The 27088-nt window shown below is 49.0% G+C and overlaps 1 long non-coding RNA gene across 1 annotated transcript; it reads left to right on the top strand.

Annotated features, from left to right (window-relative positions):
* Positions 1-20731: 20731 nt before the first annotated feature.
* On the top strand, positions 20732-26743 carry LOC138844942 (uncharacterized). Its single transcript, XR_011381427.2, has 3 exons — positions 20732-21177; positions 22160-22372; positions 26587-26743. It is a non-coding gene; the product is annotated as an uncharacterized LOC138844942 (long non-coding RNA).
* The last annotated feature ends 345 nt before the right edge of the window (positions 26744-27088 follow it).

Genomic DNA, 27088 nt, shown 5'->3' with positions numbered 1-27088 from the left:
CTTTTTCTTGCCTAATAGCTCTGGCTAGAACCTCCAGAACTATATTGAATAGCAGTGGTGAGAGTGGACATCCCTGTCTGGTCCCAGATCTCAGTGGAAATGCTTCCAACTTTTCCCCATTCAATAGGATGTTGGCTGTGGGTTTTTCATAGATTGCTTTGATTGTATTGAGGAATGTTCCTTCCAAACCCAGTTTGCTTAGAGTTTTCATCATGAACGGGTGTTGTATTTTATCAAATGCTTTCTCGGCATCTATTGAGAGAATCATATGGTTTTTCTTCTGCAGTCTGTTAATGTGGTGTATCACATTGATTGTCTTGCGCACATTAAACCATCCCTGCATACCAGGGATAAATCCCACTTGGTCTGGGTGGATGATCTTTCTGATGTGTTGTTGCATTCTATTGGCGAGAATTTTATTGAGGATTTTTGCATCTATGTTCATCAGGGATATTGGTCTGTAATTCTCTTTCAGTGCTGCATCTTTTCCCGGCTTAGGAATTAAGGTGATGCTGGCTTCATAGAAAGAATTTGGGAGGATTCCCTCTTCTTCAATTGTTCTGAATAGTTTGAGAAGAATTGGAGTTAGTTCTTCTTTAAATGTCTGGTAGAATTCAGCAGTGAATCCATCTGGTCCTGGGCTTTTCTTTGTTGGGAGGGCCTTTATTACTGTTTCAATTTCTGTCTCAGTTATGGGTCTGTTTAGGTTTTCGATGTCTTCCTGGTTCAATTTAGGTAGGTTGCATGTGTCCAGGAATCTATCCATTTCTGATAGGTTTCCCTGTTTGCTGGCATACAAGTCCTTGTAGTAATTTCTGATGATTCTTTTTATTTCTGTGGTGTCTGTTGTTACATTTCCTTTTTCATCTCTGATTTTATTGATTTGGGTCTTTTCTCTTCTTTTTTTAGTTAGTTGGGCCAATGGGGTGTCAATTTTGTTTATTTTTTCAAAAAACCAGCTCCTCGTTTGGCTGATTTTTTGTAATGTTTTTCTTGATTCAATCCTGTTGATTTCTTCTCTGATTTTAATTATTTCTCTTCTCCTACTAGATTTGGGTCTGGTTTGCTGTAGGTTAGACAGATCTTTATCGTCATCACCACCACCCTGAAGCAGTAATTGATTACACAGTGCCTCGTAGATCGGGCGAGTGGGATTTCCCCAGTGGAGTGGAGGCCCATGCAGAGCGCAGCAGCTCCAGACCAATCCTGCTGTAGCTAAGCGTCCAGCTGTGGTGTTGTGGAGACCCTAGGCTCCCAGGGTGAAGACTCGACAGTCACACCAATGATTTTAGTGCCACACCAATTGTTTTCCACAGAATCTAACAGCTAACATTAACTATTGACTAGGAGCTAGGCACCCTGATGAGTGCTGGCTGTACATTAGCCAATGAATCAGGTGCACTGTTTTCTGTACCTTTAAAAAGAGGAAATGGCTCAATAAGAGATTAAATCAGGCACCAAGTTCCCCCTGTGGAGCTGTGAACTCCGTGGGAGTAGGGACTGTCTTATTATTATTTTAAAGATTTATTTATTTATTTGAAAGGCAGAGTTACACAGAGAGCAGGAGAGGCAGAGAGAGAAAGACAGAGAGAGGTCTTCCATCTGCTGGTTCACTTCCTAATTGGCTACAACAGCCAGAGCTGCGCTGATCCAAAGCTAGGAGCCAGGACCTTCTTCCAGGTCTCCCAGATGGGTGCAGTGGCCCAGGGACTTGAGCCATCTTCTACTGTTTCCCAGGCCATAGCAGAGAGCTGGATCAGAAGTGGAGCAGCTGGGTCTTGAACCGGCGCCCATACGGGATGCCAGCACTGCAGGCGGCAGCTTTACTCACTAGGTCACAGCGCTGGCCCCGAACTGTCTTATTATTGAGGCCTCCCTTGGACCTGGAACAGGACTGGACACAGGAAGGTATTCAACAAAATCTTCTTGAATGGATGAACGAACAGGTACTAAATGGCCAAGCAAGAAGGAATAGTCTCCAGAAAAAGAAATGCAAATGGGAAGCAGAGGGAAATGCATGCCCAGGAAACTAGAAGAACTAACCATCTACAGCTCTTTGAACCTATCCGTCCCCTTGGATTTCTCCCATTGTGTGCTTCCAGGAAGTGTCGAGCTGGCCTGTGGGAGTACCTGGCTGCTTCCTAATCTTGGATTCCTTGTGAATCCTGGGACCAAAGTCATGACCAAGACTGGTGAGTCACCCTCCCACACAGAGCACCCTACACCCTGGTGTCAGGAGAAGCCCGAAGTCACCATCTCATTGCCGGCTCTGGCTGGTTTATTTTACCATTGAAAATGCTGGAGGAAGTGTGGGCTCAGGGAAACAGCACCTCTGGATACTCTTGGGCTTCTGGAAGCTGCAAACGACACGGGCTAGCCCAGCGGTCTCCTCTGGGGTGCTTTGCTTTCTCCTGGACGGCTCCAAGTCCCTCGTCGGAATATCACTGAGAGTCTAGCAGTAGCAGCACCTTTTTAATGGTAGGCACCAGCCACTGAACCCCACTGTGACTTTCTAGAGAGCACATAAAAGAACCTGTCACTAGGTGACCAGTAAGCCTCTTGAAAAAAAGAACAAATCTCATTCTATACCCAGAAAGAAAGGTTGAAGAATACAAGAGCCCTTCAAAGAGGAAGCAGGATGATTTAAAGTCACACAGAGGTACAAAGATCTGATAGCAAACCTGCTGGAGCAGGAAGAAAGCAGAGCGTGCAGAGGGACTAACAGAGAGGTGGAAGGGGCTTAGCTCCTGTTACAGACTATGGGGCACTTAAAACACAACCTCGGACTCTCATTCACCGTGTGGGTTGTTCGTCTCCTTTGCTTGGCCACACTCCGTGGCAGAATCCTGCCTCTAAGTCTCCTGACCTGGGGACTTAGAAGAGCCCACACCAGGTGCTGTTCCTGGAGAGGCGAGTGATGATGCTAAAGGCTCCCCGGGGATTTCCCACCTCTCTCCACGTGCGCCTGTCATAATTCTGCCGCCCCTTTTATGATAGAGCAGAGAGCGATCGCATGTGGCCATGGGAGGAGGTTCAGGTTGGTTGAACGTCCCCAACACCGATTCTTCAGCCCCAAATGTCCCAATAGCTTCATTCCTCTTGACTGAACTGGATAACACAGCCATAGGAACAGAGGGAGAAACCGTGCTTTTAACAACAGAGCTGACTTGGTCGTCTTTAAGTAACCGGATTACGATAAGGCAGGGCGCTGTTTGGAGTCTCCTCTCCACGGAGAGCAGCACTTGACAAAAGGGCCTAAGGGCCTTGGGCTTGCCAAGTCAGAACTTCTTAAAGGGCAGACACGTGCTGAGCCGCAGGGCGTGCCCCGTGCAGCAGGAGGGCTCTGTTGGACTGCGATGGTCTCTGAGCCTTCGCCAGTTCGGATGGAGAGGGGAGGGGACGACATCCCCATTCAACGTGTGGCCCCCAGACCAGGGGTCCGGGCCACAGCTGGGAGCTTGTTAAAAGTACAGAGCCTGGGGCTCCACCGCCACCAACTGAATCAGAATCTCCTCTTAACACGGTTCCTAGGGAAACGACTGGGTGAAATGACCTCTGGGATTCCTCCTACTTGAGGGCCTCACAAGCCACCCCTGGCTGAGACCTGGCTGCCCAGGAAGTCTCAGGCATGCTGGTCTCTCCTCGCAGGCGGCAGCCTTCCGCAAGTCTCGGGTTATAGGACACCTTTCTCCCCACCCCCAAGCTTGCTGCGACTGCAGTTCCTCTGAGCGCACACCAGGCTCCCTGTGGCAAGATCCTGGGGGCACACAGCATGTTAGACATGGCGAGAGTCTCCCTCAGAGCCCTGGGCGGCTCTCAGAGCAGGGAGGGGTTGGCAGTCCAGGGTGGGCTCTGCGAGAATCCCAGCTCCCCTCTCTGTTGTGAGAACCACCTGCAAACCTTCCTGCTCAAGCATCCAGGGGCCAGCGATGGCAGGGAGCCCCCCAACTTCTCAGCTGCTGAAGAAGCAGATGTTTTTGCGAGAAGTTTTTAAAAAAATCATTGTTGCATAGATTTATAAATACTGATGAGAAAAATAACACCTAAATCTAACACAGACTGAGACCTCTGAAGAGCTGCTTAGCAACCCTCTGAGGGAAGATTAGTCCACAAGCACATAGACGGGTAGAGGGCAAGTTCACCCAGCTGCTGCTGTTGCTACCATCTTGGCCAGTTTGGGCTGCTGTAACAAGACGCCATAGACTCCATGGCTGAAACAACAGATGTTTAGAGGCGAGCCTTGTGGCACCGTGAGTTAAGCCACCAATCCAGATGCTCGCGTTGCATACTGAAGTTCCTGGTCCAAGTTTTGCCTACACCCTGCTTCCGATCCTGCTTCCTGCTAACGTGCACCTTGGGAGCCAGCAGATGATGGCTCAAGGACTTGTGTCTCTGCCACCCACATGGGAGACCCAGATGGAGTTTTCAGCTCCTGGCTTGGGCCTGGTCTAGCCCTGGCTGTTGGGTTCATTTAGGGGAGTGAATCAGTAGCTGGAAGATCTTTGTTATCTGCCCCCCACCCCCGTCACTCTGCCTTTCAAATCAATAAAACAACAACAGCAACAACAAAAAAAAAACCATGTATTTCTCTTCTCATAGTTCTGGAGGCTAGAAATCTGAGATCAAGGTGCTGGCAAATTCACTTCTTGATGAGGGCTCTCCTCCTGGTGTGCGGATGGACATCTTCTCGCTGCCTCTTCATATGGCCTTTCTTCAGTGCATGCCCGTGGAGAGAGAAAGCGAGCTCTGGTCCCTGTGCCCTGCTCAGCAGGACACTAATTCCATCACAAGGCCTGCGCCCTCAAGGTCTCCTCCCAACCTAATTACTTCCCAACATCCCTACTCCAAACACTATCACGTTGGAGATTAGGACTTGAACATATGTATTTTAAAAGAACATAAATATCTGGCTAAAAAAAAAAAAAAACTATTGGGGTAATCAGCTTCAGAGAGCCTATTTTCTAATCCATATTTTTCTCCTGAAATTGTTTGTTCTTGGCTAATGTTAATAGGAAAAGCTTTTAATTCTGCAACCTCATAACAAGTAGTAGTGCTATAGAAATCCAGTTTATATTTCTATAAAGTCTCTCCATTTTGTGGTCAGTGGGTCCAAGGGGAGCACCCCTGAATATTTATGCACCCTAAGGATGGCAGTTGAGATCAGGGGATCTAAAGTGAGAAGGATTCCACAGCTTGCCACCTGTGATCTTTTCAAAGTTTGATTTCCCCATCTATAAAAGGGGAGAATTACAGTGCCTTCTCTGATTATATATCATGGTATGAGGATACTTCAAAAAGAGCCTGGGAAAATGCAATAAAAAGATAAGTTTCTTTTGGTTCAAAAAATGTTTGAAATCCATGCACAGTTTTTTTTATTATGCAAATTTTCCTGAAGACCCGCCCTCATAAGAATGTAGTCATTGTGGGGGTTCATTTGAATAAAGCATAGGAAGCTACAGAGGAGACGCTAAATACACTGTGGCTATTACTATTGTTGCAGTTGATATTATCAGACTTGCTACTTACCTCTTCACTTCCTATGTGCAATTTCTACTAGGAGGCTGGCGCCTCCAAGGAGCAGAGATTAAACTTCCCATAAGTGATGGTCTCACCTTCCTGAGATCATAATATGTCTCCTCCTCTATCCCAGGCAGCAGCCCGTGGTCAAAGAATGCCTCTGGAGCCCCGCGCTCCCAGAAAAACTTGAAGCACAAGTTAGGCCTTGTTGTTAGAGGCCAGGAGTCCTCCTCCATCTCCCCAGCCCTGGTGAGCACTAATCTTTACTCACAGCCCAGGGTCACCCCTGCCCTGGGGTCCCCTGCTCACCCCTGGGTACACACTGGCCTTCAAGGGTGATGTCTCTTTCCTTCACTTGAGCTTTCACTTGTTAGGATTCTCCAGCTAAGCAGACACCTTAGAATATTGCCGGTATTTTAAGGGTGGGTCACCTGTACTTTCCCAGAGTAGAAGGAGCCTCATTCCCATCCTGCTCCTGTCATGCTAGTCATACCTAGTGACATGGAACTCTCTTGTCATCCATCTGTGTGAGAGCCACGTCCCCAGAGTCCTTCCTTTTATTCAGTCCTCTCATACTACATGAGCAGTTTGGCCAGGTAGAGGCCTTGGCCCAGCTGCACTCCCAGATCCACCCTCAATCAATCACCCAATTATCTCTTCTAGGAAGTTTCCTCCCTTCTCTCTCAAGCCAAGCTGGATTAGGGGCCCCTCCAATGGCTCCTGTAATAGCACCTGTGCTTATCTCTATCCTTACCCAGTGTATTGGAGCAATCTGTCTCCTTCTGCCTCCCACGCTGAAGTGAGTTGCAGAGCTGAGTCCTGGGTAATTCATCTCTGTATCCCTAGGACTTAGCACTGTGCCTAATACAAAGGCACTTCAAAGAGTTCATGGAAAATGCAATTAAGAGTTTATTTGGATGCAAAAAAAAAATTCAAATCCATGCACAATTTTTTCATCGTATGTATTTTCCCATGGACTTTTTAGAAACCTACCATTCACAGGAAGTGTGCAATGCATATTGAAAGAAAGAACAGGGAGGAGAAAGGAAGGAATAGAAAGCAAGAAAAGAAGGGAGAAAAAAAAGGAAGGAAGAATAAGCAAAGAACGACAGCCCTAGAAGAAAGGAAAGAATGGGGTAGGCTGAATCTAATCCTGCAGACAGGTTCCCAAGGACCCTGGGCAGTGAAGCTGAAACCCATTCTCCTGTAGATCTAATCTTCCAATTGACTCCTCCCTGTGATAACATAAAAATAGAATGTTTATAAGGACTCATTAAAATCATTGGCTAAATAACCATGATGCTTGTTGGGGCCCTGGGTCGTCAGCAAGGCCTATGAAGCTTTCCCTGCTGACAGCAGGGTATAAAACCATCATCAAACACTAACACCGAACTTTTTCCCGGTCACGGATCCGTGCACCACTTAATGGCCAAGGGCAGTCACTTCTTCTTGTGTACATGAGCCCTCCACATCTGGCAAACATTTCCACACAGATCCAAGGAGAAGGGGAGAGTGACCAAAATGCTCTTAGGAATTCGCTGGTGATTTATCACTGACTGCATTGGTATCTCCAAAAACGGAGAGGGGCACTGGCCCAGAAAGGTGAAGAACAAAACAAAACAGCCGGGTAAGCAAGAAAGTTCCCATGTGTGGACACACACACATGCTCCACATTGTAACTTCCCTAATAATGTTTTTGCTCAGATTAATAATTAAATGGCCTTATGCACTTTGAATGGAAGCCAACTGCTCAGCAAGGAGAGGTGACACAGAGGCATATCAACAAGGCCAGCCTAGAATGAAAAGCAGCCAGTCCACCATGCAGACAATCTAGAATTTCTTGCATTCATTCCTTCTATCTTTCAAAAATATTTAACTTAAAACTTCATCAAACTTAAACTTTGAGAAATGAGGTATGGAGAAAATTCACTACACAAACTTCAATCTATTCTAGCCAATTCAGCCATTGTTCTCCCTCTACCAAATGGAAGCTGTAGTTTGACCCTGACGCCTGAACCAAACTTTGTTAGCTGTGTTTGGAAGGCAGTTCCCCTTGGCTTTGAAAGCTAACCTGCAAGTGTCTTCTGCCTTCAGCCGGGTGTGCCCCCTTACAGGTACCATGCCACCTCTCTTCACAAAGAGCACATATTCTCTATGATCCACTCTGTGGTCGGGAATTTCAGTACAGAAGGTGGAAATCACTGGGAAAAGGAGTGTGGTTGCAGGAGAAGATTCCTTTTAAAATCATGTCACATGTCAGTCTTGTCTCCGGGGCAAGAGACAGAAGACTGAAGTTGGCAGAGGGGCTGCGGGAGACCACGCGATGCCCAAGCAAGCAAGGTGGGAAACAGGAAAAGGAGCCTGTGACGGAAGAAGGCATATTTTAGCAAGACGCACGCTGTAGTATGGGACATTCTCCCTGCATCAAAGGACGGTGGGTGCTTCTGAAGAGGGCAGGGTGCCCCGCTCCTGGCACCCACCAGGCCTGGAAGTAGGTGCTGGCTCCCGCCGACCTCCTCCCCACCCTTTCTCTCTCTTCCTCTTTCCCTCCCTGCCTCCTCTCCTTCCATCAACTTTCATCTACCTGTGCAGGTGGTAGGAATATAAAGATCATAGAAAAGTCCTTGAATTCAAATAAGTAAGTAGGAAAGCTAGCAATCAACCAGGTCAACAAGCTACACTATGCAACCATACCACAGTACCTGTGTAATGAACGTGGCCACACCACGTAGACCTCAGTAATGGCCACGACCGTTTTTGCTTGGCATCCCATGGTGGAAGCAGCTGATTGCAGGAGCAATGTGACCCTCAAAAATCTCTCCACATCTGCTGCTTAGAGAGCCAAGAGACATGACTACTAAAGGCAATGTAAGAATTTTGATTGAGTCTTTTTTGGGGAAAATATCTGTTAGCAGATATATTAGGGAATTATTTTGGAAAATTTTATATGGATTGAGAATTAGATGATATTTATTATCATTGATTCGCTTTTTAAAAAAAGACATTTATTTGAAAGCAGAGTGACAGGGAGAGGGAAGAGACAGATCAAAAAATCTTCCATCTGCTGAGTCACTCTTCAAATGATCACAATGGCCAGAGCTTTGTCTGGAACTCCATCCACACCTAAGTACTTGGGCCACCATTAGTAGGGAACTGGATCAGAAGTGGAGCAGCTGGTACTCGAACTGGTGCTCATGTAGGATACCAGTGTTACAGGTGGCAGCTTAACCTGCTGTACCACAATGCCAGCCCCCATTGATTTTTTTTAAGTGTAGTAAAGGTTATTGTGAATATGTAGGATGATGTCTTATTTTGAAGATGTGTGTGTTGAAATATACAGGAATGATGCTTACATCTTACGGTGAAATCATTAAGAAAAAAACACACATGCATGTGTGCATTTGTGTGTGTGTAAATGTAAACAATTACTATACGTAGTAGAACAATATTCAAACCATAGAGCAGAGATTTGAGTGTCAACTATACATTCAACTCTTTTATATGTTAGAAAATTTTTATAGTAAAATAATTGGCATAAAATATCTCTCTTTTTTAAAGATCTATTTATTTATTTGAAAGGCAGAGTTGTAGAAAGGCTGAGACAGAGAGAGAGAGAGAGGTCTTCCATCTGCTGGTTCACTCCCCAAATGGCTACAACAGCCAGAGCTGCGCTGATCCAAAGCTAGGAGCCAGAAGCTTCTTCTGGGTCTCCCACATGGGTGCAGCTTGGACCATCTTCTACTGGTTTCCCAGGCCATAGCAGAGAGCTGGATTGGAAGAGGAGCAGCAGGGACTCAAACCAGCGCCCATATGGGATGCTGATAAAGTAGGTGGCAGCTTTATCAGCTACGCCACAGTGCCCGCCCCCAGAAAATCTCTTTACTTGTCTGTCAGCTATTGTACTAAGATCTTCAGCAGAATAAAGCCCCCCCCCCTTTTTTTTGACAGGCAGAGTGGACAGTGAGAGAGAAAGAGACAGAGAGAAAGGTTTTCCTTTGCCGTTGGTTCACCCTCCAACAGCCGCCGTGGCCGGTGCACTGCGGCCAGCACACCGCGCTGATCCGAAGGCAGGAGCCAGGTACTTATCCTGGTCTCCCATGGGGTGCAGGGCCCAAGCACTCAGGCGATCCTCTACTGCACTCCCTGGCCACAGCAGAGAGCTGGCCTGGAAGAGGGGCAACCGGGAAAGAATCTGGCGCCCCGACCAGGACTAGAACCTGGTGTACCGGCGCTGCTAGGTGGAGGATTAGCCTAGTGAGCTGCGGCGCCGGCCAGAACAAAGCCTTTTGCATGCCAATTAACTAATCAATAACTATCGGGGCCGGTGTTGTGGCACTGCTGGTTAAGTTGCCACCTGCAACATCAGCATCACTTAAGGGCACAGTTTGAGTACCAGTCGTCCCACTGCTGATCCAGCTTCCTGCTAAAGCGACAGAGGATGGCCCAAATGCCTGGGACCCTGCCACCCATGTGGGAGACCCCGATGGAGTTCCAGGCTCCTCGCTTTCGCCTGGCCCAGCCTTGGCTGTTGTAGCCCTTCGGGGAGTGAACCAGTGAATGGAAGCACTCTCTCTTTCTCCCTCTCTCTAACTCTGCCTTTTAAATACATAAATCTTCTCAAAGAAAGAAAGAATGATTGCCAACACTTATCATGCACCAGGCAACATCAAGAGCTAACATGCATTTTCTCCTTCAGTCCTCATGGTCTCCCTGCCTTGTTCACTTTACAGAGAGGAAAATGCAGGCTTAGCAGGCCGAAGTACTTAGCCTGAGTCACACGGCTCGTAACTCTCAGCCTGGCTTTGATCTGGTTCTAGACTACCTGCTCTTACCTGCCAGCCTCTGTTTTCAGCCTCCCAAGAAGAACCTGGAAATGCAAGGTCTGGTTGAAGTCATGGTGACAGAAGTAAGTCATTGCTTTGAAGGGCAGTCTGCCCAGCTGGAAATACAAGCCACGATTAGAAGAGCTTTCCTGCTTTGATAGTGAGAAGAAAAGCCGGCAGGAGCCGCCATGGGAGAAGAGGCCATTGGTGAGCACAGCAAAGCGTGCAGAAGGAGGATGCCGGGAAGGGAAACATGGCCTTGCCCCAGGGACCCACACTCGTCTGAGAGCAAATGGAAACTAAGGCTGGTGTTTTGGATGGAAGTAGCTGACGAATGTTTTCTGCTTAGGAGAAAGGTTACTACAATCAAAGCTATCCCACTCAGGAAGACTGGAAAAAAATCACAGTGGAAAAGTGTAATGGCATTTTCCTCCCAGAGGGTTGCTTAACCAAGGTTGCTTTGTATCTGAAGCTTGTATGACCAACCCATCATTTAGGACACACAGTGCAATTGAAGACAGTGGGCTGGGTTGCACTGAGCCATCCCTATCCTCTGGCCCCGACCCCTTTATGACCCTGGCCACTGAGAGCAAAGGACAAGGCGTGCCCCGTCAATCAGCTGCCATCGGAATCTCAACCTTGACCTCAACCTTATTTGTCTTCTGCTCCAGTATCCTGACCAACCAGCCTATGAACATGGCACCGCCTGAGTTCCACAGCCAGCCCACCAGGCCCGCAGTGAGATAATCCAGGGTCAAGTTGTATTTTGCTCTTGTTGTATGAAATGTTAGAGTTGAAGCAATCATGTCAGCACTGGGGAGGGTACAAACACGCCAAGCAGCAGTCCCCAGGGACCTGGCATTAGAACAAAAGGCACTTCCGTCAGTGCCCTTTCTGGAAGGTCCAGATTCCGCTGCGAGGACAGCGCTACCTCCCACACCTCCACACACCCGGCTGTGGGGAGGAAGTGAGGCCCCACCATGCCGCAGTGGGCCAGAGGGTCTGTCCCCTTGTGGGGGCTGCCCCCGGGGATGTGAGATTGTTTTGCTCTTTAAACAGCCACAGTTGTGCCCGCTGACTTCAGCACATATTTCTGGAAGACACCAGGCACTGTGACCATCAGAGACACTTGCTCCAGCCACGGGCTAGAGGCAGCCGGCTCCGAAGCTGCTCGCGGCTCACCGGAAAGCGGAAGTCAATGCTGATGACTCCTGCCAAGCAGATCCCTTTTTACCGAAAGGACGAGGGAATTGTTCCCCAAGCGTCAGAAAGCGACAGGACGGCTGTGTCAGCGATCCCCCAGTGAAAGGTGTTTTGGGGGCGGGGAGTGGAGCCATGGGAAAGTAGTTGTTAAAATATAACAGCTTCCTCAAGCAGAGTCCCCTAAAGGGCTGCCTAGCCCCAAATGGAAATCCACCCTAATCTATCTTACGTACCGCGCGGCTTGGGGTGGCAGCCTCAGTGCCCCCACCCTACCCCACAACTGGTCTCCCTTCCTAAGGCTTAACAGGTAAGACCCCCTGCTCCCAGCAAGGATTCTTCTGTTTGAGAGCCAGAGTTGGCTCTCCAACTCCTATGGAAAGAAAAGTACACGCTTCTAATTTGGCACACAAGGCCCTCACGACCCTTGTCCTGCCTTGAGGCCCCAGCTCCTGCCCCTTGCACGCACCCTTTGTCCAGTCAATTCTCACCGCGCTTGACTGTGTGGTATCTGTCCACGCCTTTCCACCTGCGTTACCCGGGCTAGAACACCCTCCTCCAGGCCTGTGGAGGAAGCTGCGAGACTGAGCCCAAATGCCGCATCCTCAGCAGAGCCCATCCAGCACTTTCTCACTCCACACATACCATGCAACTCACACCTACTTACCTGTGCCACACACAGTCACAAGCAAACACACCACCTCCAAACGTAACACACACCACACACACACAGCACGGCACACGTGTAGCATACCACAACATACACACAACACAACCAAGCACGCCACACATATACCACACACAGTCACACCAATTGCACAACACACAAGTATAACACACACACCATACACATACAGTACAGCACACAGTGTATACACACACACACCACACAAACACACCAAAAACATCACACGCACCATTCACATCAACCACACATATACCACATACACACACACACCACACACACATGCTACATACCACACACATCACAGACAAGTGCACCACACACACATACAATCACAACCAAACCACCCACATACCTTACCCACAACACACCTACATAACACAGCACACATATACCTCACCCACACCACAAGCATACACAATCACAACCAAACACACCACACAAATATCATACCCATGCCATACATATACAATACGGTGCACACACCACAAACACCACATACACACTCACACAAACACACGTATACATACCACATACCACAAATCACATAGACAAACACACATACACACACCACACAATAAAGACCATACATACACATGACACAACCATGCACCACGCACACACACACACACAGAACCACAGAGGATCACATCTTTTTGCAGGACGCTGCTCTGCCCTCTGTTCCCACTGGACCGTGGGCACTGCCGTAAGCAGGGAGCCTGTGGGGTTCTCACTTTGGTCCCCAGTCCATAGCGCAGAGCCTGGCACCCGGGATGTGTTTCATAATCTGAATTCCCCCAACCAGCAAGCCCAGGCTCAAATGCTGGATTTTGTGAGTCTTCCCTGATGCTCCATGGGAAAAACTTCCGCTAACACAGAGCAGTGTGTCCTACACGGCCTGTAAATTAGTACTCTCTCTTCCTGGATTATTTTTACTTAATGTTGTAGGGCTTTAAAACTTGTCCCTATTGTAAACTACAATACGCTTTCAGGAAGTCATACTTTCACCCTCCCCCTCCCCTCTAAGGCCTTTGGTTATTGCTTAGGAGATGGTGTTGATTGTTCATTTGTTGACTGCTCCTTTAAGATACCAACATCAATTGTTTCAAAACCTCTTAGTTTAGAGTAAATAACCTTAGCCTAAAGACTGACTCATTTGTCCCCCACTCAGGAAGTCACAGGGATGTGATAATAGGATAAAGAGTCCTGGCCTGGAGTTCTGGCCACCATCCTCTTTGTCCATCCTCCCTGGGCCTGTGCCCAGCTGGGCTCTGGTCTCTGTTCCCAGGGCCAAAGGATTCAGAGGCAACCCCGGATTTACACGTGGAGTCTTCTCTGGCATGCGTGGTGTCACTCTTGTGGGGTCTGGTGCATGGCTGTTCTGATAATACTTCATTGGGGCACCTGCTGCCTGCCCCCTAACTCACCATGATTTGGTGCCCATAAGCGGGGGTGGGGGGAATGAATAAGATTGCTTGTTTAAAAGTGAGCTTGGGAAAATTGCTTCCCCCACTGTTACCATTTCAGAAGCTCTCAAGTGCAGCTCTAGGGAGGAAGAAGGATGCATAAAAAGAAGAAAAAAATAAACAAAACAACTTGGCTTCCACCTGCTACTTCGCTTGGTCACGAGGTACCTGAGTAGTCCAGCTGCCCTCAGGTCTTCTGCCGGGGAGGTGGTGTGTAGACTGTGTACAGCTACAGGGCCGCAGTCAAAATGGCCTCTGGGTTGGAGCCAGCCAAGGGGACAGCAGCTGGTGTCCATAGCCGCCACCCTCCCTGCACCTCTGTGACACTGCCTCATCCTCTCGGGGCCATCCTGCCATAAGTTACCCCCTCAAAGGCCTTGGCAGATGGCCAAGGCAGGTTTTTTTTTTTTTTTTTTAGTAGAAGGGAAACAGTCTGGTTTCAATGTCAGACACATGCATGGAGGTTCCCACAGCCTCCCCGGCCTGTTTCCTTCAGCTCCCAGGCTGCCGTGTGGCTGAGACAGGAATTTAAATCCATTCGGCTGCATAATGTCAAGCGCTGGCCAGGTGTTACAGACGTGCAGGGAGGTGAGGGATGAGTTCCTGGAGGGGTGGACGCTCGTGGGCCCAGGCCACCCTGGGAAGGTCAATGAGACGCAGCTGCTGTCGAGCAAGGGGGGGCAGGGGGCAAACCCAGCCCAAGATCCTGAAAGCGTCGCTAATAAAACTGTCGGATCGCAAGGGGGAACACTGAATTACTGAAAGGCAGGGACTTGATGAAAACAGAACATCACAAGGCACACTGACGACAGGAAGTCAGCACAGTGACGTGAAAGCATGCTCACTGGATGCAGCGCTGCCTTGCTGGTGGGCCACAGGCCCAAGATGCCCTTCTTCCTGCCTGGATCCAGGCTTGGCCGAGACCCAGGCAGGACCACACTTGCAGATGGAGCCCCCCTTGCACTAGGTGTTCAGCACCAAGAAGCTCAAGAACCATGCCAAGCTTACTCTCCCCTTCTGCAGGTACCCAGCACACAGCACTCACTGCAGAGTGACTGGCAATGGTATAAGTGGGCAGCAGGATCAGGATGCCAAGGACAGCCTCTCTCCACTGAAGGAGCAGAGTCCGTCTCTGTTCCGCAGGTACCCACCCTTCCCAGTTATCTGTCTGGACCCTTAGAGCTCTAGCCTCTGGATTTACTTTGCTTTGACAGACCCATGTGGTGATTGCCATGTGCCACAAACATCTCAGTCACTCGAGACAGATACATTTATCCATCCCATTTACTACATGAGAAAATAAGCACAGAGAGGTCAAGTGAGTGACCAAGGTCACACAGTAAATGAGAGAGCCTGGATTTGAAGCTGACCTTTCTGGCTCTGGAACCTGTGCTCACATAGACCAGCGCGAAGGCAAGAAGGTCCAGGCCCACTACTATCTGTGGCTGAGAACTATGGTTCTGCAGAAGCCACCGACCACCCCTAGGTACCCTGACAAATCTGAGTGGCTGCTGGTGGCTACCAGAAGTGGAAGTAATTCCCTGTGCCTTTGCACGGCTCTGAGATGCAAAAGAGACACACATCAGTAAAGCTACCAGGATAACTCCCTGGGGCCGCTGGATTGAGCCACCGTGGCACAGGGCCAGCTCCGTGGCTGGGCATGTCACTTGTGCAGTTACACAGGTCTCTGCCCATGCTTGGTTACTGCTCTGTGGTTGCCATGTTGAAATTCCTAATAATTTCTGAACCGGGCTCTGGGATTCTTATTTTGCATCGGGCCCTGCGTGTTAGACAGCTGCTCCTGCCTTGGCTTGTGTGTCGTCGTCCATCGTAGGCATCCTGCCTGCCTTTCTCTGGCCCTCCTGCTCTTGCTTACAGGAATCAGCCTCTTATAACCCCAGTAAATTCTTGTCATTCTTAGGTGTTAGGAGAGCGTGCAGGTCAACTCCAGTTCTTAAGAGCCTCTTATTCTACTCTGCTTCCCCTGCCGCCCATTAGGAATTCCTTTCTGCAAGATCTGAGGACTCTGATACCCACTCCATCCCTCCCACCCTCTCCCCTTGTTGACTTCACTCCTAATCTCTCAGCTCGCTGCCAATGGAAGGTGGAGATAAGAACCGGGAGGGCTGAGAAGCCCCAACTCAAAGACAACATCCCCAGTCTAGATTAAAAGGGATTTAAGAGCCACGTCAAGTTAATTCATGGGTGGACTTTGTTTAGATCCTAATTCAAATAAACCAACTGTAAAAAGGCAATTTTTTTTTAGACAAGCACAAATGTTGAATGTCGATTGGGCATTAGATAATATTAAGGAAGTATGCTTATCTTGTGAGTGTGAAAAAGCTATTACGGTTATGTAAGAAAATGCACTTATGTCCTTCGGAGATGCAGATGGAAATATTTAAGAGTGTTACGACATGATATCTGGGATTTACTGTAAAATGCGTTAGCAAAAAAAAGAGAGGCAGGATAGGGGAGGGAGCGAGATTAAATAAGCATGCTCGTTAAAGATAGCGATGGGCTGCTCGTACCTTTTTCTGTGTGTGCTTGGACGTTCTTGTAATAGTTAAATAGAGAGAAGGAGAGCAGCGCGAGCGAGCATCCAGACCACAGTGTTCGCAGAAGAGTAGACGCGGATGCAGGCCTCTGAATGAGCTGGTTTACACCTGGCCTCGCCGTCTCTTCCGAGACAGGGTCTTCCTGAGCTGTTTCCGGGAGGGTCAGGACGGCTCTGTGGAGCCATCGCCCGCTCAGCCTGCTGCCTGCTCTCTTGTCTGACAGGAGCTCGGCAGGAGCTACAGAGGATCAGCCCCTGACCTTGACGCATCAGCCTCCGTCCCCAGTCCCCTGGCATCCAGCTCCTGTCCCTCTCTGGACACAGCTCACACATGACCGCCTTTTGAAGCCTCCGCTGACTCCTTGGCCCAGCCCGATCCCTCCTTCCTGATCTCCTATGGCGCTCACAGTGCAGCGACTGGGATTTCAGTCTCTGTGGTCTGAGCTATTCTGGAATCATTCTGGGAACCCAGTCTTCCCTTCCCAACAAATTGCTGTTCCCCACGCCTTCTACTCTGACAGGTTTCTGAACAGGCCATTCATTCCTAGGTTCATTCATTTCTCCCTCCAACACTGATGCTGGATGCTGGGAATTCAGCGATGACAAAGGTAGACCAGTCTCCACCCTGGAGCTCTTTCAACTGGGGCGGGGAGTGGGGAGGGAGAGAGAGAGAGATTGAGAGAGACCAATACGGAACAAGGAGCTGCATAACCAAGTAACCTGTGACTGGGCCGTGGGTGCCGTAGAAGCAGCATCCGTCTGTGTGTTCAACAGGAGCCCTGGCCTGGCCCCAGGAGGCAGGAAGCCTTCCCTACGGAAGTGACTTCAGGAAGGGGCTGAAAGGAAATGCAATCATTAGCCTGGCAAGGAGAGGGGAGGGGCATTCCAAGCAGAGCAAACAGCAGGGGAGAGCCCCCCCCCCCCAACCTCAGCAAGGGAGCTTGGCGTATCAGCAGAAGGGCAGTATAACTGGAGGCAGAGAGTGGGGCTGCAAATAAGCATACTTCTAAAATGAAGATGAATTTTGAAACTTGTAAGCCTGTTGGAAGCGGGATTCTCTTTATCGTCTGTGTGAGGCTGCTGTGCTAACCACCCTCAATTTGCTCTCGTCTCTGAATGCATGCCCCTGTGCAACGTGATTTCGTCCGTATCCCTAACAGGGGGTAGGTCTGTTTCTGTATGCAGTGAATCTGGGCTTGGCTAGATGACCGTCTTGGGTGGGTGGGATAGCGGCAAATGGGACATAGGCAGAGGCTCCTGCTGCCGGGAATCCTCCTGCCACCGCGTGAGCAAGCCTGGTCCTGTCCTCTGGATGCTGAGAGCAGTGCGGCTCCAGCCGTCCACACCTCCCCAGAATTCCACGTGGGGCCCCAGACACGTGAGTGAGGCCATCCTAGACCATCCAGCCACAACCAACCAAACCAGTTCAGACCAGAAGAGCAGCCCCAGCAGCACGCAGACTCATGGATGATAACATCAGTGTTATTGTTACGGATCAAGTGCTGTGTCTTCCTGCCCTGCCCAGTGACTGTGTTGAAACTCTGCTTCTTAATGGGGTGGTATTAGGAGGCGGGGCCTCTGGGAGTTACTTAGGAATGGATGAGGTGGTGAGGGTGGTGTCCTCACAGATGGGATTGGTGCCCTTACAAAACAGGTCCCAGGGAGCCTGTTGGTCCCTTTTACCACCTGAGCACTCAGCCAGAGGGCACCATCCGTGAGGCAGAATACCCTTACGTCACACCAAGTCCACCAGCATCTTGACCTGGGACCTCTCAGCCTCCACACCTGGGAGAAATCAGTGTCTGTTGTTTAGGCTACTCAGTAGATGCTATTTTTTTGTTTGTTTTGTTTTGTTTTTATTTGACAGGTAGAGATATAGACAGTGAGAGAGAGAGAGAGACAGAGAAAGGTCTTCCTTCCATTGGTTCACCCCCTAAATGGCCGCCACAACTGGTGCTGCGCTGATCCGAAGCCAGGAGCCAGGTGCCTCCTCCTGGTCTCCCATACGGGTGCAGGGCCCAAGCACTTGGGCCATCCTCCACTGCCTTCCTGGGCCATAGCAGAGAGCTGGACTGGAAGGGGAGGAACTGGGACTAGAACCCGGCGCCCGTATGGGATGCTGACGCCACAGGTGATGCTATTCTGTTAAAGCAGTCTGAGCTGACTAAGTCTTTCAAGATTTACTTGTTTATGTGAAATGGGGAAAGAGAGAGGGAGGGAGGGATGGAGAGAGGGAGGAAGGGAGAGAGAGAGTGAAGCTTCCAACCTCTGGTTCACTTTCCAAACGCTGCAACAGTCAGGAACCAGGAACTCCATCCTGGTCTCCCACGTGAGTGGTAGGGGCCCAAGTACTTGGGCCAGCTGCTATTGCCTTCCCATCTCATTAGCAGGAAGTTGGACTGGAAGAACACTAGCCAGGGCTCAAACTGGCACTGTGATGTGGGGTGCTGGCCTCACAAGCTGCAGCTTAACCTGCTGTGCCACAACACCAGCCCCGAGAACTGATTTTAAGCCAATAATTTTGGGGTGGTTTGTTTTGAAAAGCACACATCACCATAGCCTTACCCATGACCTAAGTGCAAAGCATTGGTTAGGCAGTAGGGATACAATGATAAGGAAGAATTCAAAGCTTACAATCTAGCTGGGGAAATACCTTATCTGTAGAGATTTGTAACACTGCAGCTCACAATGATAAGATGAACTTAGTTCTACAAACAGTGCTAGGGTAACTGAGGGGAAGACAGCATCCCCAGGGCAGAGAACACTCCCCCAGGAGCTGGAAGGCCTACCAGGTCTAGAATGGCATTGATTTAATCTGTTCAAGGAGAAATGGAGGTGGATTAGGGGGAGGTCAAGGCCATTGGGAGCCAGGGGCCCTCGGGTTAGATCCACCAGGCTTCGCTTCAGGAGGAAAATCCTGTACCTTGGAGTCTGAGCTCCTTGGATAACTTCCTATTCTCAGCAGCACAGCAAAAACATTTAAGGTTCATGAATTTCAAAGGAGAAGCACAGGGCACTCAGATGTTTCCTTCCACATCCTGGGGACCAGAACCTGGAGGATCTATGGACACAGAGGTAGAGCATCCTCACGAGATCCCTGGCCACATAAGGAGAAGACACTGTTGGGAAGCAGGTTGTTCAAAAGAATTTTCTGTGACCTAAAGCAAGGCTGTCTCGTTGTGATTAAAAAAAAAAAAAAAAAGAAACGAAAAGAATTACCAATTTTAGCAAAGAAAAATACAGAATATTTAGCAAAAACTGGAACATATTTATACTAAAAAAGTTTGTTGCTTGTATGAAATTCATATTGAACTGTACTCGTAAGTCCTGTTTTTTATCCAGCAACTCTAGTTAGAGCAGCAAACTCCAATGCCTACAGGAGGTCAAGAGATAAAATAAATGAGTCATGGGGGCAGGGTGTAAGGCGTGCGAGAGAGGTGGGGACCAGGGCAGACCAGGACAACACTTGTTCCACCTAAAGGAGCAGCCCGACTTTGTTCCAGTCAATTGTCACCATGGGAAAATGTGGGCTGGCTTTTTCTAGCTCTTCTAATTTTTCAAGAGAAACTAGAATCTGGGTTATTATATGAAATCTCCTAGTTAGTTAATATAATTGAATATTTCAGTATTTTTAAATCCTATGTGGGCCAAAAAAAACATGTCTGTATTTAGCCTAAGGACTGCCGGCTTTCAGTCCCTATCTTGGGGTTCTAAAATGTTTTTAAACACGCTGATATATGCCTATAAAAAGAACCAAACCCCAGAGAATGAAGGTGGGCATGGAGGTTGCCCTCCCCTGGCCTCTGCTGACCTCTTTCCTGGGGGGTAGCCCTGTCCATAGCCTGGGCACACATGGTATCTGGAGGCCAGAGCAAACCCAGGATGTGCACATTCTAGATGCATATTCTACTGGGCCTTTCACATACACGCACATCCATACACACGCATATACATATACACACAGAGGTATGTGTATAAGGAAATCCATGTGTACAAGAATTTTCTTTGCCCTGAGACATTAGAAATAGCCTAATGGTCATTTTAGAGACCTACATGAATAATGGTGGTATAATCATGTGACAAGATATTAAATAACCAACCATTCAGCTGCATGAATTACATATTTATGTGTTTTCAAAAACACCAGGTGAGTGTAGGAAACATGTAAAACTATTTTGTCTGCTTCTGTCTAGTCCAGGCATTAAAAACATGGACTAGAGGGGAATTCATGGAACTGGTTGGCTACTGCTTGCCGTCACACACATGTGGTCGCTGGAAACAACACAGGTGTTGTGTGGCAATCTCTAGGTCTGTTGAGTTCCTTCTGGAGACTGGGGAAGAATCACTGCCTTTCCCACCTTCTAGAAGCTGCGTTCCTTGGCTCTTGGCCACTGCTATGATGTGAGTGCGTCCCCCTAAGCCGTGCATTGGCAAGGTCAGGTGTTGAGAGGCGGGAGCTGTAGGAGATGAGGTCATGAGTCCCTGCTGTTACTGCAGGCTGCGCTGTGACTGCCAGAGTGGGTGCCTCAGAAAGGGATCAGCTCGACCCCCTTCTCTCGCTCTCTCTCTCTCTTCTGCGCCTGCCTGTTCTCTCACGGGACGATGCCCTCCACCGTGGGGTGACTCACAAGAAGGCCCTCAGCAGACACAAGCTCCTCGATCCTGGGCTTTTCAGCTTCCAGAATGCCAAGAAATAAATTCCCGTTCTTCATACACTGCCCAAGTCCCAGGGGTTCTGTTGCAGCAGCAGCAGCAGCGAGGCCAAGGCAGCCGCATCGCCCCAGCCTCTGCTTCCTCATCACCAGCCTCGTGCCACATCATCACACCCTCCCGCCCCACCCCAGGAAAGACCCTCGTGATCACTGGGATAACCTGGGATAATCTCTCCACCTAAGTCCTGTATCCCATCTGCAAACTCCGCCGAGCCAGGTAAGGCAGCACACGCACAAGTACCAGGGGCTCAGACTTGAACGCCTCTCCTGCATTATCATTTAGCCCCGGCAGTGTTCCCCCAGGGAGAGGAGGAGGGGGGTGGGATGAGGAGGTGAGCTAAGAGAACTTCATCTTTATCTGCCAGGGTTTATTTCGTGACTTTTTAAAAAAAAGTTATCAGAGATAAATATGTCAAGTTGTAATTTTCTGATTGTGGATGGTAGGTGTTAGCTGTATTGTTCCCTGGGCTGCTCTCTATTGAATATTTTTTTTTTCACCAAAATTACAGAAAAAGAGAAACGGGGTTAGAAAGGGAATGCTTGTCCTCCTGCTGCCAGTCTCTGGACGGGGTGCCCTTCTGTTGTGTGATCCACAAGAGATGAAAACTTTGGGAAAGTAAGAGCAGGTATGACGTTTTTAGATCTGAAAGGACCGCAGACAACAGCTGGGCCAATGGTGGTCAAGGTGCCCTGGAAGCCGTGGGCTGCGTGGGACAGCAGAGGCTGCTCGGGCCAACAGCGGGAGCTTTAAAGTCTCTGCTGTCTTAGGCTTTGCTGCTATAGCAGAATACCCACGGCGTGAAACTTGTCAGCTGTTCAAGTTTATTCAGCTCACGGTTCAGAGACTGGGAAATCCACCATCGGGGAGCTGTGTGCGGTGGCAGCATCCTGCAGAATCAGAACCTGGTAGCAGGGCAAGTGAGCAGGCACAGCACGGAGAGACACGGCCAGAAGCAGCTGAACTTGGAACAAACCCAGTCTTGAGATAACCAACGACCCCTGTGCGGATGGAAGGGATCCATTCCCAGGGCGGGCAGAGGTCTCCTGATCTACTGCTCACCTCTAAGTGCTGCTAACAACGGCGATCCCATCACAACGTGTGTGCGAGGGACCTGGGAACTACAGCTTCCTCCTTCTCTACCTCTTTCCTCTCCCCCTCTTCCTTCCTTTACCTCCACTGTTCCCTGCTTTGTGTGCAGGAATGTGGGCTGCACGTAGCACACCATCCTTCGGAGTGATGAGCTGTTGTTAAGTAAATGGGCACCCACACCATGAACCCTGCTGGCCGCTGACCCAGCCCCACTCCCTCACTGCGTGCAAGAGGAATCGGAACGGAGCCAGCCGGAGGGAGTCGCCCCCGCGATGAGATGACACAAAAGCAGTTACTGCCACCCAGAGAAGCGCTTGCGTGGGTAGGTCAGAGGCCGCCCTGTTGTAAACCCACAGAGGAAAGCCGTGAGGTTTTCCAGTAACTGGAATTGCTTCATCTGAAAACATTTCCTGGAGTCCGGTTTCCGAGGGCAGGGGTGCGGAGGTGAGGAGGGAGGGGTGTTTCTTGAGGAGGAAGGATCCTGTTGTTCATCCTCCCGCCTCACAGGAGAAAGGACTGTGGGAAAGGGCGCTGTGAGGACAGGGACCATAAAGGAACGGATCTTTGCGTTTGCAAAATAGCTCCGCAGAGTTCCAGGAGACCCAGGGATGCTCCCCTTGCTGTCTTGCTTTCTGAGTCTGTTCCTGTCTGCCTCTTGTTTCACTTGCGTATTTATCACATTTCATCTGCAATGAAAGGATGAGGCTGGGCGTTATCTCTCCCCCGGCGTGGGGTGCGTGTGGGCTTGGTCTCAGAGGAGATCGGTCAGTTGTGGGCTGAAGGCTGAACTGAAAGCAGCACTGGGAATTCACCAACATGCAAGCAAGGAATGTCAGATCCTTAGGGCCTCAATGCACAAGGACCAAACAGCCGACCCATCTCCTCGCAAAATACCCGCGTGGTAATGTCTGATGGGGTGTGACGGGCAGGTGCTGTAAAGAGCCAGCATCCACTTCTGGAGAACACCAATCTGAAGTCATCTCATCCGCGCCTGCTAAGTGACTGATTTCCAAGTGAAGAGTTGCAAGGAGGTGTTGCTCTTGAACCAGTTTGTGCAGGGTTAGCTTGGGTGTAACTCCGAGATCTGATGACCAATCTGTCTTGCACATGCACTTGTTAGATGGTGATCTTTGCACAGGGCACTTGCCCACTGTAGTGGAAACAATCGGTATCTTTCTCAACTTCTATATCTCCCTTCTTCCTGGGTAACAGAACCCCAATATTATTTCTCTGTCCTTTCCTTTCAAAGGTCAGAGAAAGGTGACTCTCACCCCCGTTCCAAAGCTAAGTATCGCTTAGCCCAGGCCAATCTGAGTATTTCCACTCCTTTTGCCAAGGATTGGTTTAGGAAAGGTCACATAACATCTCTGGCTGATGAAGCATGAAGGAAGTCTTGAGGGCTTGGAGGCAGCTCTGGGAAAGAGACACAGGAAGACAGCATTCTTCCTGGGCTTGTTGTCCACCTGAGATTCCTGCGATCATCCTGTCGTCAGCCCAAGGATGAATGTCTGCCCAGAACAGGGCAGTGCCCAGAGTCCTGAGACTCTTCCCTGGAACTGGGCATACCTATGGACTTGCTAGAATGTGATGGGATTCTTTCTTATTGCTCGGAGCATATTAAATTGGGAGTCCTGTTACTTGTTTCTGAAATCACCTGGGTATCCATAGGTTGTCTCATTCAATGTTAGCCACTGTCTGTGTAGTATCTGTATCCTTTATATAGGTTAGGAAATACTTTTGGGACTGGCACCCTGGTGTAGGAGGTTAAGCCTCCACCTGCAGCACCAGTGTCCCATATGGGCGCCAGTTTGAGTCCTGGCTGCTCCACTTTCAACCCAGTTCCCTGCTAATGAGCTTGGGAAAGCAGTAGAAGATGGCCCAAGTGCTTGGGCCCCTGCACCCACATGGGAGACCTGAAAGAAGCTCCTGGCTGCTGGCTTTGGCCCAGCCCAGCCCTGGCTGTTGTGGCCATTTGGGGAGTGAACCAGCAGATGGAAGACTTCTCTCTGTGTGTCTCTTCCTCTCTCTAATTCTGCATTTTAAATCAACAAAATATCTATTAAGGTACATTTAACATAGTATAATCCAAATTCAATCCAGTTCTGTCTTCCAGGAGATGGAATCAGGTCCTTTCCCTCGAGGTAAGAGCAGAATTGTGCTCAGCACAGTCTCATGCAGTGCCCAACACATAGTAGCTGTTTAAAAGGAATGAGCAGGGCCTGGTGCTGTGGCATAGCGGGTGAAGCCTCTGCCTGTGGTGCCAGCATTCCATATGGCTTACATTTTAAGTCCCAGCTGCTCTACTTCCAATCCAGCTCTCTGCTGTGGCCTGGGAAAGCAGTGGAAGATGGCCCAGGTCTTTAGGCCCCTGCACCTATGTAGGGGACCCAGAAGGAGCTCCTGGCTCCTGGTTTCGGGTTGGCCCAGCTCTGGCTATTGCAGCCATTTGGGGAGTGAACCAGCAGATGGAATACCTCTCTCTCTTTCTCTTTCTGCCTCTGCCTTTCAAGTAAATAAATCTTTATTTTTATGTTTTAAAAAGATTTATTTATTTATTTGAAAGTCAGAGCTACACACAGAGAAAGGAGAGGCAGAGAGAGAGAGAGAGAGAGAGAGAGAGAGAGAGAAAGAGAAAGAGAGAGAGGTTTTCCATTCGCCAGTTCACTCTCCAATTGGCCGCAATGGCCAGACTGCACCCATCCAAAGCCGGGAGTCAGGAGCTTCTTCTGGGTCTCCCACACAGGTGCCTGGGCCCAAGGACTTGGGCCATCTTCTACTGCATTCCCAGGCCATAGCAGAGAGCTGGATAAGAAGTGGAGCAGCCAGATCTGAAACCAGCACCCTCATGGGATGCGCGGCACCGCAGATGGCGGCCTCACTTGCTATGCCACAGCGCCAGCCCCTAAATGAATAAATCTTTAAAAAAAATAAATAAAAGGAATGAGTTTAAATCCCAGGCTTATTCTTTATTCCATGTAACCACTTCAGAGATTACAGTTTACTCATATTTCTAGAAATATGAAGATCAGATATTGTGAAAATTCCTCTCACTACCAAATACCTAGAAATACTTGAAAAAACATTTAAAAACTTGAAAAAATGTATTCCTGAGCTTCCCCTAAAAGGTTGAAAAAGTCATGCAATAGCCCACATCTAGAGAAGCAAGTCAACGCTGAAGCCAGAGGTATCCTGGAGGGGCTTCTGCCCCGCTCCAGTGACCACATGGCCCACAGAAGAGGAAGGGTCTGATCAGAGACCCCAGCTCAAGGCTGGGACCGCTGAAGGGCCGAGCTGCCGCGGGAGTGGGGAACCTCACAGAGGGACTTAAGAGAGGGATTGGCTTGCCTGGGCTCTCAGCTTTAAGAGAGAGGGAAAAACAATCAAAAAGATTCTCTAAGATAGGTGGGAGCAAAAGCCAACCCTTAACTCGAGTTTGGAGTCCAAATTCATTCTATGTGCATAATCTGAAAACATCAAGAATTTCACTGAAATTGGTCTTGGCTGTATGCTATTCTGGTGCCTAAAGGAAGTAAGTCCTGTCTGGATGAACACACCACCCACAGCCAAGCCTCAAAATCCCAACAGTAAAAACCCAGTGAAGACTGTAGGAGAGGGAAACGGTTCTTCCATCCTCTTCAGTTCAGTGGCTGGGCCTATGATTAAATGGACTGAAGACAGATAAATGGCAGAGTTCATTTATGTGTGCAACACATACACACATGGGAAAACTCAGCAATGAGTAACGCAGAAGGAAAGGCTAGAATTTGGGGCTTATATGAGGGTATTTCAGAAAGTTCATGGAAAATGAAATTAAAAGATGTTTATTTTGGTGCAAAAATTTTTTTTAGATACTGTCTTCTAGTTTTCTTTTTCTTTTCTTTTTTTCAAAGATTTGTTTTATTTATTTGAAAGAGAGTCACAGAGAGAGAGAGGTAGAGACAGAGAGAGAGGTCTTCCATCCACTGGCTCACTCCCCAAATGGTTGCAATGGCCAGGGCTGGGCCAGGTTATTTGACATCCATGCTTAGTTTTTTCACAATATACATTTTCCTTAAAATTAAAGAAAATATTTATTTCGGGGCGGGGGGGGGAGAAAGAGAGTAATCCATCATCTGACCACCTAGGTACTGGTTCCCTCCCCAAATTCTCACAACAGCTAAGGCTGGGTGCAGCCAAAGCTGGGAGCCAGGAACACGGTCTAGGTATTCCATGCAAGTGGCAGGAACTCAATTATTTGAGCCATTGCTACTGCCTCCCAGAGTCTGCATTAGCAGGAAGCTAGATTCCGGTGCCAGAGCCAGGGACTGAACCCAGAACTGTGATATGGGACGTGGGTGTCTCAACCACTAGGTTAAATGCTGGTTCCTCCATGAATTTTGGAAATCCTTCAAATACTATCTTAGCAGGTGGTGGGGAGGGGAGAAAGGCACTTACGGGAACAATGGCTATTTGGAATTATAACTGGGTTTTTAGAAGAGCAAACAGGAGATAAGGAAGTTATGATAATAACATGAGTGGGCTTTCTTTTCCTTTCAGGGCCATCAAACTCCCCTGGAGAAGGGATTTGGGGTAGGTTTTAGACACATTCGCCCTTCTTGGAGGAGCTCTGTCCTGAAGAATTTATAGCAGCCATATTTCCAGAAGTTGCTGCTGTTAGTACAATAAAGGAAACTCCAAGAAAGCTTTTTCCCTGCATCTGTTGACTCTCGAATATCTTCAACTAAACATGAGCTTCATATCAACCGAGGAGTTGCACATCGTTCCCCACTATATACACACTCTGCCTTAGGGAGTGTCTCATCAGTACGACAGACACCTGCGAGGAGCGACGTGGGAAGAAGGCAGGTTGATTTAGGGCTCAGAGTTTTGGAGGTTGACAGTCTGAGATCAGTACCTTCGGTCTGGGGTCGAGTGAGAGCTCGGGGTGGCAGTGGTGAGCATGTGCAGAGACACAACACATGGCAAGCCAGCACAGAGACAGGGACAGGTAGCACAGGTAGGCCTGGGACCTCTGCTTACAAACTCAGCATGGAAGGCT

Source organism: Oryctolagus cuniculus, chromosome 13 (genome assembly GCF_051225735.1).
Source record: "Oryctolagus cuniculus isolate XC-2025 breed Fujian yellow rabbit chromosome 13, ASM5122573v1, whole genome shotgun sequence".
NCBI lineage: Eukaryota > Metazoa > Chordata > Mammalia > Lagomorpha > Leporidae > Oryctolagus > Oryctolagus cuniculus.
This window is presented reverse-complemented; position numbering and strand designations above follow the sequence as displayed.